Source organism: Callospermophilus lateralis, chromosome 12, assembly GCF_048772815.1.
Source record: "Callospermophilus lateralis isolate mCalLat2 chromosome 12, mCalLat2.hap1, whole genome shotgun sequence".
Lineage (NCBI taxonomy): Eukaryota > Metazoa > Chordata > Mammalia > Rodentia > Sciuridae > Callospermophilus > Callospermophilus lateralis.
In genome coordinates this window covers 99,728,131-99,739,153 of record NC_135316.1, presented here as the reverse complement: position 1 = coordinate 99,739,153, position 11,023 = coordinate 99,728,131, and positions in this window count along the sequence as shown.

The window sequence follows — 11,023 nt, the reverse complement described above, 5'->3', positions numbered from 1 at the left end:
GGTCTATCTTTAGCCATATAAACCCGTGAATTTGTATCGATACCTCCAATTTCAACAGCACAGTGTGTATTCTAGTCTTCCCTCTGTTTATAATTTTCTTGTCCAAGGCAAGGAAACTAGCTCTCATTTTTCTAAATATATCCTAGTCTTTGGCTCAAGACATCACACGTAATTTCAGAGTTGCTAACTTGTACCACTGTGAAGGATAAGTTTACTAACCAGATTTGAATTTTTTATGTAGCATTTTTCTTAGGTAAAATTAATACACAATGAAATGGACATATCTAAAGTATCCAATTCAGTGACACTGGCATGTTTTTATCGGCACCTTATGCTTGTATGTAAGGGTGGGATTCATTGTTACTTATTTGTACACGCAAGTATATAGCGATGTAGTTGAGCCAATATCATTCCCCAGTATTTCTCCTTTCCCTTCCCTCCTCCCTTCCCTTGGTCCCTTTCCTCTACTCTAATGATCTTCCTTTAATTTTCATGAAACATGGTCCCTCTCTCCACATTTCTTTTCCGTTCTCCTCTCTAACGTCCTCATATGAGAAAAAACAAACACGGAACCCCTGACCTTCTGGGTTTGCCTTATTTTGCTTGATACAATGGTCTTAAGTTCCAGCATTTTCCTGCAAATGACATAATTTTATTATCAAATCAGACCCAGCCCCCACCCCCACCTCAGCCTGGGTGAACAACTAAAGGTCTGAGAAGTGGCAGGGACCCAGAAGTGGCTGGACAGCGGGGACTCAGAGGAGAGGGAGGAGCCTGATGTCTCAGCAGGGGGAAGTTCTTGCTGCTCCCTCCCCCTCCCTACCCAGTATTTCAGAGAAAAAAAAATAGGCTCAATATTATTTGAGCAACCACGCTTCCCACACTAGCTTAGAACAGCTTACCCAGAAAGCCCTCCAGTACTGCCCCTGTGACCCTCAGAAGAAATCCTCTTTCTCACTTTCCAGGGACACCACTCCCTATGTAGCAAATCTGGATTCCACAGATTCAGATGGTGACTGTGGATTAATAGGACAATAATGGGATCAAGAATGTCATGATGATTAAGGACAGGGCCATTTGCAAACAAACAAACAAAAAAACAGCAGGTATCGATACATCCAAGGAGTGAGCCCAATGGCGGTGCCTTGGCTTTCTTCTAGAGAGTACTGTTGGCTCCCCATCATAAGAGCCGAGAACAGAGGTGAGTGCTTTGTGTGAGAGCTAGATTTCCTTTTGAGAGTTTAGACGAGATTTAAAAAAAAAAAAAAAAAAAAAAAGATTGTCTGGAGTCCTTGTCCTTGACCTACCGTCTGAGCAATGGTGAGGATTTCCGTTTATCAGGATGAAATACTGTCTCCATTGGAGAATGCTATAAGCTTTACAGGTAAAGGCTGAGTTGCTTTTGTGGTTGATGTTCTAAGTGAAGTTCTGACCTTCCTAATCCTTCCAGAAAACTACAGATAATAAGTATTAGATTGTATACTTTGGTAACAGATGAGCCAGGGCCAGTTGGATTTCCTGGTTCATGAATCTCACCATGATTGATGGCCAAGCTATTCAGGGTGGGGACTGAGAGGCACCTACAGAAGTGCCTCTGTGATCCTGCCCAGAGATTTAGGGTAATATCAATATAAACCTGGGCAAAGAGCAGGAGTAAGACTGGCTGTGGGGGCTGGGATTGTGGCTCAGCGGTAGAACGCTCGCCTAGCACAGGCAGGACCCAGGTTCAATCCTCAGCACCTCATAAAAATAAAGATATTGTGTTGTGTCCATCTACACCTAAAAAAGGAAAATAAATAAATAAATAAATAAAAAGACTGACTGTGTCCTGCATTAGGGTGCTGGCTGCTCTTTGAGGAGAGTCCCAATATGCCAACCAAGGGAGCCCTGGATTAGTTCTGCAAGGACAGCCAGTAGTTAAATAAGGGAGCTGAACCTCTTCCACCGCTGAAGATAAAATCACAGCAGGTTTATTTTCATGCAACTTGACAAACCACTTTTGAAATGCATATGGAAACACAAAGATCTAGAACAGCCAAAGCAACCTTGAGAAAGAATAAAGTTGGACAGCTAATACTATTTGACTGCAAGACTTATTATAAGCGACAGTCCTCAAGACCATGTGGCAGTGGTATAGACACACAGATCAGTGGGACAGAACACCATCCAAAAATAGACTGCACAGTATGAATAAATGATTTTCAACAAAGATACACAGACAATTAAGAGGAGGAAGACAGAGTTCTCAGTAAATGTGCTGGAAAAATTGTATATGCACATTAAAATGAAATTAACTTTGATATCTCAAACCATATTCAAAAATTAATTCAAAATATATAGAATGTAAAACTTGAAACATTTAAAAGAGAGTCTTCATGAACTTGGGTAAAGCAAAAATTTCTTGAGTGTGACTTCAAAGGCATGGCCCATAAGAGAAAAAAGTTATAGACTGGTTTTCACCAAATTTAGACATCGCTACTCTTCACAAGTCACTATTGAGAGACTGAACACTAGCATGACAGGGCACAGTGGCCATGCCTTTAATCCCAGCGACTTGGGAGACTGGAGCAGGAGGATGGCAAGCCAGCCTCAGCCACTTAGTGAGGCTCTAGGTAATTTAGCAAGGCCCTGTCTCAAAAAAAAAAAAAAAAAAAAAAAGAAAGAAAGAAAAGAAAAGAAAAACAAAAAAAGAAAGTAAACTAGTGTAGATGGGAGAAAATATTCACAAATAATATATTTGATAAAGGAATTGTATTCAGACCATAGAAAGCACTCTTAAAATACTATCATGAAAAAATATTTAAGTCAATTTTAAAATGGAAAAAAGATTTGAATAGACACTTCATCAAAGAAGATATATGAATGGTAAGTAGGCACATGAAAAGGTGCTCAATATTTTTAGTCATCAGAGAAATGTAAAATTAAATCACAATGAGATATGACTGCACACCCATTAGAGTTAGTAAAAGTAAAATGACTGACCGTATTAAATGGTTGGTGAGAATTGGAGCAGCTGGAGTTCTCCTACCCTGCTGGTGGGAATGTAAAATTATAACCATTTTGGATAACCAAGTTTTACTTTCCTAAAATGCTAAACACGTATACCACCTAAGCCAGCTATTCTATCCCTAGAGGTTTAGCCAAAAGAGATGAAAGCATGTGTCCATTCACAGAATTATACCTCAGTATTTATAATAGCTTCGTTTATAATAGCCCCAAATCAGGAACAACCCTAAAGTCCATCAATGGTGAATGGATAAACAAACTGTCATATATCCATACAAGGAAATTCTGCAGCAATAAAAAGGAGTGAACCAGTGAAGCGCGTGACAACGTAGAGGAATCTTAAAATAATTATGCTGGACAAAGGAACTCAGAAGAAGAGGATGTTCTGCAGGACACTGGAGGGGAGTTAGGCACAGGAATCCAGGACACTGCAGGGACAACTTTACTACTTCTTTTGCCGCAACATTCCGTCTTCCTGCCTACAGGGTGTGTCTTCAGTTGCTGCATGCCTGAGAAGTCAAGGCCACGTTCTCCTGACTTGGTTTGACAGCGTCCTCTCCCAGGAGCCAGGTTCTGCTTTAGTTTGGAATCTAAAACATAAATCTATAGTGACAGAATCAGATCAGTGGTTGCCAGTGGCCGGGATTATGAAGGAACAGGAGGAAACTGTGGTAGATGCATTCGTTCCCTTGATTGTAGTGTTCTTTCATGAGTGAACATGTATGTCAACACTTACCAAATTTCATACTTTAAATGTGTGTGGTTAATGAATGTTTTTTTTTTTTTTTTTTTTTTAGTGATTTTTTTTTTTTTTAATTTTTTTTTTATTTATTTTTTTTATTCAAAACATTACAAAGATTCAGAATCACATCGGTTACACATCCACATTTTTACATAATACCATAATAGTAACTGTTGTATTCTGCTACCTTTCCTATCCTCTACTATCCCCCCTCCCCTCCCCTCCCATCTTCTCTCTCTACCCCATCTACTGTAATTCATTTCTCTCCTTGTTTTTTTTCCCATTCCCCTCACAAACTCTTATATGTAATTTTGTATAACAATGAGGGTCTCCTTCCGTTTCCAAGCAATTTCCCTTTTCTCTCCCTTTCCCTCCCACTTCATGACTCTGCTTAATGTTAATCTTTTCCTCCTGCTCTTCCTCCCTGCTCTGTTCTTGGTTGCTCTCATTATATCAAAGAAGACATTTGGCATTTGTTTTTTAGGGATTGGCTAGCTTCACTTAGCATAATCTGCTCTAGTGCCATCCATTTCCCTGCAAATTCCATGATTTTGTCATTTCTTAGTGCTGCGTAGTACTCCATTGTGTATAAATGCCACATTTTTTTTATCCATTCATCTATTGAGGGGCATCGGGGTTGGTTCCACAGTCTAGCTATTGTGAATTGTGCTGCTATGAACATCGATGTGGCAGTATCCCTGTAGTACGCTCTTTTGAGGTCTTCAGGGAATAGTCCGAGAAGGGCAATAGCTGGGTCAAATGGTGGTTCCATTCCCAGCTTTCCCAGGAATCTCCATACTGCTTTCCATATTGGCCTCACCATTTTGCAGTCCCACCAGCAATGTATAAGAGTACCCTTTTCCCCACATCCTCGCCAGCACTTGTTATTGTTCGACTTCATAATGGCTGCCAATCTTACTGGAGTGAGATGGTATCTTAGGGTGGTTTTGATTTGCATTTCTCTGACTGCTAAAGATGGTGAGCATTTTTTCATGTACTTGTTGATTGATTGTATGTCTTCCTCTGAGAAGTGTCTGTTCAGGTCCTTGGCCCATTTGTTGATTGGGTTATTTGTTATCTTATTGTCTAGTTTTTTGAGTTCTTTGTATACTCTGGATATTAGGGCCCTATCTGAAGTGTGAGGAGTAAAAATTTGTTCCCATGATGTAGGCTCCCTATTTACCTCTCTTGTTGTTTCTCTTGCTGAGAAAAAACTTTTCAGTTTAAGTAAGTCCCATTTGTTGATTCTTGTTTTTAACTCTTGTGCTATGGGTGTCCTATTAAGGAATTTGGAGCCCGACCCCACAATATGTAGATCGGAGCCAACCTTTTCATCTATCAGACGCATAGTCTCTGATTTGATATCAAGGTCCTTGATCCATTTTGAGTTAACTTTTGTGCATGGTGAGAGGAGGGGATTCAGTTTCATTTTATTGCATATGGATTTCCAGTTTTCCCAGCACCATTTGTTGAAGATGCTATCCTTCCTCCATTGCATGCTTTTAGCCCCTTTATCGAATATAAGATAGTTGTAATTTTGTGGATTGGTTTCTGTGTCCTCTATTCTATACCATTGGTCCACCCGCCTGTTTTGGTACCAGTACCATGCTGTTTTTGTTACTATTGCTTTGTAGTACAGTTTGAAATCTGGTATCGCTACACCTCCTGATTCACACTTCCTGCTTAGAATTGCTTTTGCTATTCTGGGTCTTTTATTTTTCCATATGAATTTCATGATTGCTTTATCTATTTCTACAAGAAATGCCGTTGGGATTTTGATTGGCATTGCATTGAACCTATAGAGAACTTTTGGTAATATTGCCATTTTGATGATGTTAGTTCTGCCTATCCATGAACAGGGTATATTTTTCCATCTTCTGAGATCTTCTTCTATTTCTCTCTTTAGGGTTCTGTAGTTTTCATTGTATAAATCTTTCACCTCTTTTGTTAGGTTGATTCCCAAGTATTTTATTTTTTTTGAGGATATTGTGAATGAATGAATGTTGATTATTCCTTATCAGAGGCATTGGGAAATAAGAGAGGGAATGAGTGCATTAAATGAGATAAATATTTTAAAATGTCAAATATAAACACTGGGTTTTTGTCACATGTGGCATGTGGTAGCTCCCCCCCACCCCACCCCACCCCCGCATAAAATTGCTGGAGCACTGACTGAGTGCATAAATCCTGAACCATTTCCTGGAAGACACACAGAAGGTCCCTCCAAACCCACTGGCCACAGGTTTTGGCCACTGACCTACATCTAACCTTGTTTTGTGCGTGCTTCTCTTTGAAGACACCTTCCTTAGTATCTCCTGTTGATTGGTTCACGTGGAACCCCAAGGAAGCGTCCTGACCATGATTTCTCCACAGGCACATCACAGCTGTCCTGGGGTTGGGGACATTACACAGCACCCACAGGGACCACTTTAAATAGCAGGATCACCAAGAAGAAACAACGTAATGGGAAACTGTGGCACTAAATAGACCATGAGAAGGGACACTTGTTCCTAGGGAGACAGCTGAGACAGCTTTGCTCCACCTCCCTGGGGAACTCAGGCATCCACTGACTCAAAATCTCCTATGCCTGCTGCTCTGTGCACATCCGCAGATGACCAGCGCGAGGGGAGTACTGCTTTTGGAGTCGCAAATGGATTTACGTGAGTAGGTGACTTTGCAGATACTGAATTCATGAAGAAGGAGGCTGGACAGTGCAGGAGACATTGTAAACAGCGTCTTCATGTCACAATGAAGAAACCAGACCTTCTCTCCCTATTCGGATTCACTCAGGCGACTGCAAAGTGATTCCACCACCCGCCCCCACCTTTTTTTTTTTGGTGGTGATGGTACTGGGGATGGCATTACCACGGAGGTACATCCTCAGCCCTTTTTATTTTTTGAGACGGGGTCTAAGTTGCTGAGGCTGACCTTGAACTTGAGATCCTTCTGCCTCAGTCTCCTGAACAGCTGGGATTACAAGCATGTGCCACCAGGCCTGGCAGCAAAGGGATCTTTTAAAAAGCCATTTACCAGGGGGACAAGAACTAGGGGAGGCTGATTAACAGGTACTAAACACAGGCAAAAGGAACACACGCTAGTGTCTACAGCACAGCAGGAGAAGAGTTCACAAAAACCTCCAGTCTACGTGATGAAGAAAGGAAAGGAGCTCGAAGTCACCACATGTGAATAAGGACAGGGAAACACCACGCCCTTGACTTGATAATTGTGAATCGAAACACCTCACTGTACCCATGACATGCACGATCATTCATATGAATTAAAAATAAAATTTTAGGATAAATCAATTAAATATAAAGAGGCACCTCCCTGGCTACCACTGGGTAAGCCGCCCCCAACTCCACAGAAAAGTTCCTATACCCAGAGGACAAAGGGAAGGTAAAGACAACCAAGAGGAGGAAGAAGCTATCTGACCAGCAGATAACTGAGTGGCAGTTGTCTTAGAAGTGTCAGAGCTGACCCTTCTGTGACTGTGGGGACCCCTAGGAAGAGGTCGGATATGGGCGACCCTTGCAGGGCTCAGGCATCCCAGTACTGGTGTCCCTCCTAAATACGGGTGGACAGTGGTAGGTCCCAGATTCCTGCCCCTTCCTTAGCAGAAGACAGAGGCTTCCTCCCTGGGGAGGGGGGCAGGGGCCCTCTGGACTGAGGACATCAGAGCTTCGGGTAGGGGAATGGACTGGACATTTCACGCTGAACCTTGAACCTGCACGTCTCTCCCACCTGTGGCTCCCAGACGTTGACAGTCAAGGGCATAGCCCAAAAGCCAAAGACCGGGAAACTACGGGGGGAGTTTTTAGAGGCAGGTGCGGGTGACAGTGCTGTGGGGAGGGGTCGGCACAGGGGCAGTGGTGGTGGTCACCACCTGGGCAGGGCAAGGAGGGCATTCTCATGGGGTGCGGTGTGGAGTGGGAGCCTTGGGCAGGCGCAGGGTGTTGGCCCAAGTGTGAAGAGAGTGTCAGGGCAGAGCAGGTCTCAGCGGCTAGGGCGGATTGCTGATGGTCTTCGCCAGCTCGGCATGTCGTAAAATACCACAGGCTTATGACTCAAACGGCAGGCATTGATTTCACACAGTTCTGGGGCTGGGAAGTCCAAGGTCAAGATACAGACAGATTCCGTTCACGTGAGAGCTCTCTTCCTGGCTTGCGCTCACTGCCTGCTCCCTGAGTCCTCACATGAAGAGGGAGAAAGAGAAGACAGGGGGAGGATGCTAGCTCTTTCTGGAGTCTCCTCTTGAAAAGTCACTAATCCTGCCATGGGGGTCCCACCCTCGTGACCTCATCTAACTCTAATCACCTCTCAAGGCCTCACCTCCAAATACCTTCACGCAAGGGGCAGGGCTTCAACCTATGACACATATATTCAGTGCATAACAGTTACACTCCATAAATCTCCAGGGAGACGGGCCACAGAGAGAGCATATGGAGGAACACGGGAGCCAGGTTCCTCACCAAAGGAGAAAGGAGTTACAGAAACAGAGAAATGAGACCTGTGTTGCTGGCCGGGGATTGGAGATACTGGTGTGGACTCCTAGTTTTCAATAGATGCAGTTAGATATAAAAAGAAAAAAATAAAGTTGTAGGTGGGTGGACCTGAACACTTACCACACACACACACACATTCCCAGGCGCTGTTGTGGAGAGATCCTGGGATCACAACATCCAACAGCAGTGAGCTCAGCTGATACCCACGTTCTTGTTTCAGGGTACCATCTATCTTCCATTAATGGAACCATGGGTCTTCAGAGAACTGGCTGATTCTAGAGCTGGGCAGAGAAAATACTAGATGAGCCAGGGCATCTCGTATGAGGAACATGCAAAGAACAACAGGAAGAGGTCAAAAGAACATAGCAACCAGCTTGAATGGACCTTCTCTAGCAAATATGGTTCATTCTGAGACCAAAATAAACGGTGATAGTAAAGGGTTGTAAGTTTAAATGAGATGCGTCCATGGGTCCATACTGATACAAATAGGTGAATAAATGGAAATATTTATTTTTAATTTATTTTTTAAAAATATTTATTTTTTTGTAGTTGTATACAATAAGTTTTTTTTTTAAATTTATTTTTATGTGGTGCTGAGGATCGAACCTAAGGCCTTGCACTTGCGAGGCTAGTGCTCTACCATTGAGCCCCAGCCCCAGCTCAATAAATGGAAATTTTGATAAGGAATATATATTTATACAGTCCCACAAAATATTTATTAATTAAAAGAGGGAAAGAAACTTAACTAAGTGATCAAAACAATTGTCACTCTTTGAAGGTGTCAGGATAGATACTTCACAGATACTTGTCTCTCATTTTGGTTTCTTCGTGGTTAGGTCCAGGTCTCTATCAGGTCTTCCATCTGGGCAGGAACACCACAGTTTAGCCTGGAAGGTCAAGGAGAGCTTGAGGAACCTGTTCCAGGGATTTGGAACAGGTACTACTTCACTCAGTGCTTCTGTTATAAAGAGCATTATTGGGGGGCTGGGGATGTGGTTCAAGCGGTAGCGTGCTCGCCTGGCATGCGTGCAGCCCGGGTTCGATCCTCAGCACCACATACAAACAAAGATGTTGTGTCCGCCGAAAACTAAAAAATAAATATTAAAAAAAATATATGATAACAGGATTCAGCAGCAAGCTTAGAAGATGGAAAGGTCCCAAGAAAGTAAAACAAAAAGCAGAAAGCTAAGAAAGGATGGGCTCAGAAAGCACAAAATTCAGATATTAGAAATTCCAGGAGAGGGGGCTGGAGTTGTGGCTCAGTGGTAGAACACTCGCCTAGCATGTGTAGGGCCCTGGGTTCGATCCTTAGCACCACATAAAAATAAATAAAATGAAGGTATTGTATCCAACTACAACTAAAAAATAAATATATAAAAAAGAAAGAAGTTCCAGGAGAGGACAGGAGCAAACAAGAACAATTATTTAAGTTAGAATCAAAGGCAGCTCGCCAGATGTAAGGGACACACTGTGTGGCCAACATCACGGGTGGAAAAGGAAGATCCACATCAAGGTCTACGATCAAGACATCTCAGAGAACGCAGAACAAAGATTCTAAACATTTCCAAAAGGGAAAGAACAGGAAACACAGCATTCTAGAATCAGAAGGGCACCAGATCTCTAACCTCAACATGGGAAGCCTTGAAAATTCTGAGAGAAAATGTGCTCCGTTTCAGATTTCTGTCTCTGATCAAATTTATGAACAAAGTAAGAGACATTAAGGTTATGTTCAGATATTCCCAGTCTTGAAACCTCCGCAGGAAGTAACCAAAGGAATTGCTCCATCAAAATGAGAGGACAAACCAAGAAGTCACGAGACGTGAGATCCAGAAAACCGGGAATTCTGCAGGGAGCTGTGCAGGGAATCCTGGGAAGGTGGTAAGGAGGGACTCCAGGGAGCAGCCAGGGCAGCAGGAGCGCTCCTCAGCCAGGCTGGAGAATCCACGTCACATCTGCAGAAGGGCAACCTGGCCAAAGGGACATTAACACTTTTCTGAAGATTGAAGAGGTGATGACTTGTGGAACATAGAACACACTAAGCCAAAACAGAGCAGGGCTCAGTGGCCACACCTGTAATCACAGTGACTCAGGAGGCTGAGGCAGGAGGATCATCAAGTTCAAGGCCAGCCTCAGCAAGTTAGCAAGACCCTGTCTCAAAATAAAGAACAAAAAGAACTGAGGATGTAACTCGGTGGTGAAGCCCCCCTATGTTCAATCCCCAATACAACAACAACAAAAAAAAAAAAAAACCAGCAAATAATAACAAAACCAAGATGTCAATTTCCAACTATACAAAAAAGTGTATAAGGAAAAAATGAAAACATAATATACTTAAATGGATCAACTGCAAATACATTTATGTAATCATAATACTATAAATATCCATCTATTCATTTATAACTATTCATCAGGCACCTGTGATACACCATACACTGGAGAGACAGAAGTGAACAGAACTGCCCCTAATTCCCCTTAAATCTTATATTCTCACAGGCAAAGTAAATGAGGCAAGTACACACACGTACGATGATAATGCAAGAGGATACAGAGCTCTTAGAAAGAAAGGAGGCGGGGAAGAGGCTTTGAGAGTGCAGGAATGGGGCAGCTGCAATTTTATATACAGTGACCAGGGAGTCCTCCCTAAGACGAGGTTCCAGCCAAGCGGTACCAGAAGGAAGGGGCATCCCAGGAGGTGTTAGGTGGGGCTCCAGATCTGCAGGAGCAGCGTGCCTGTGCCTTGCATGTTGAGGGACGGCAAGGAGGCCGTGTGGGT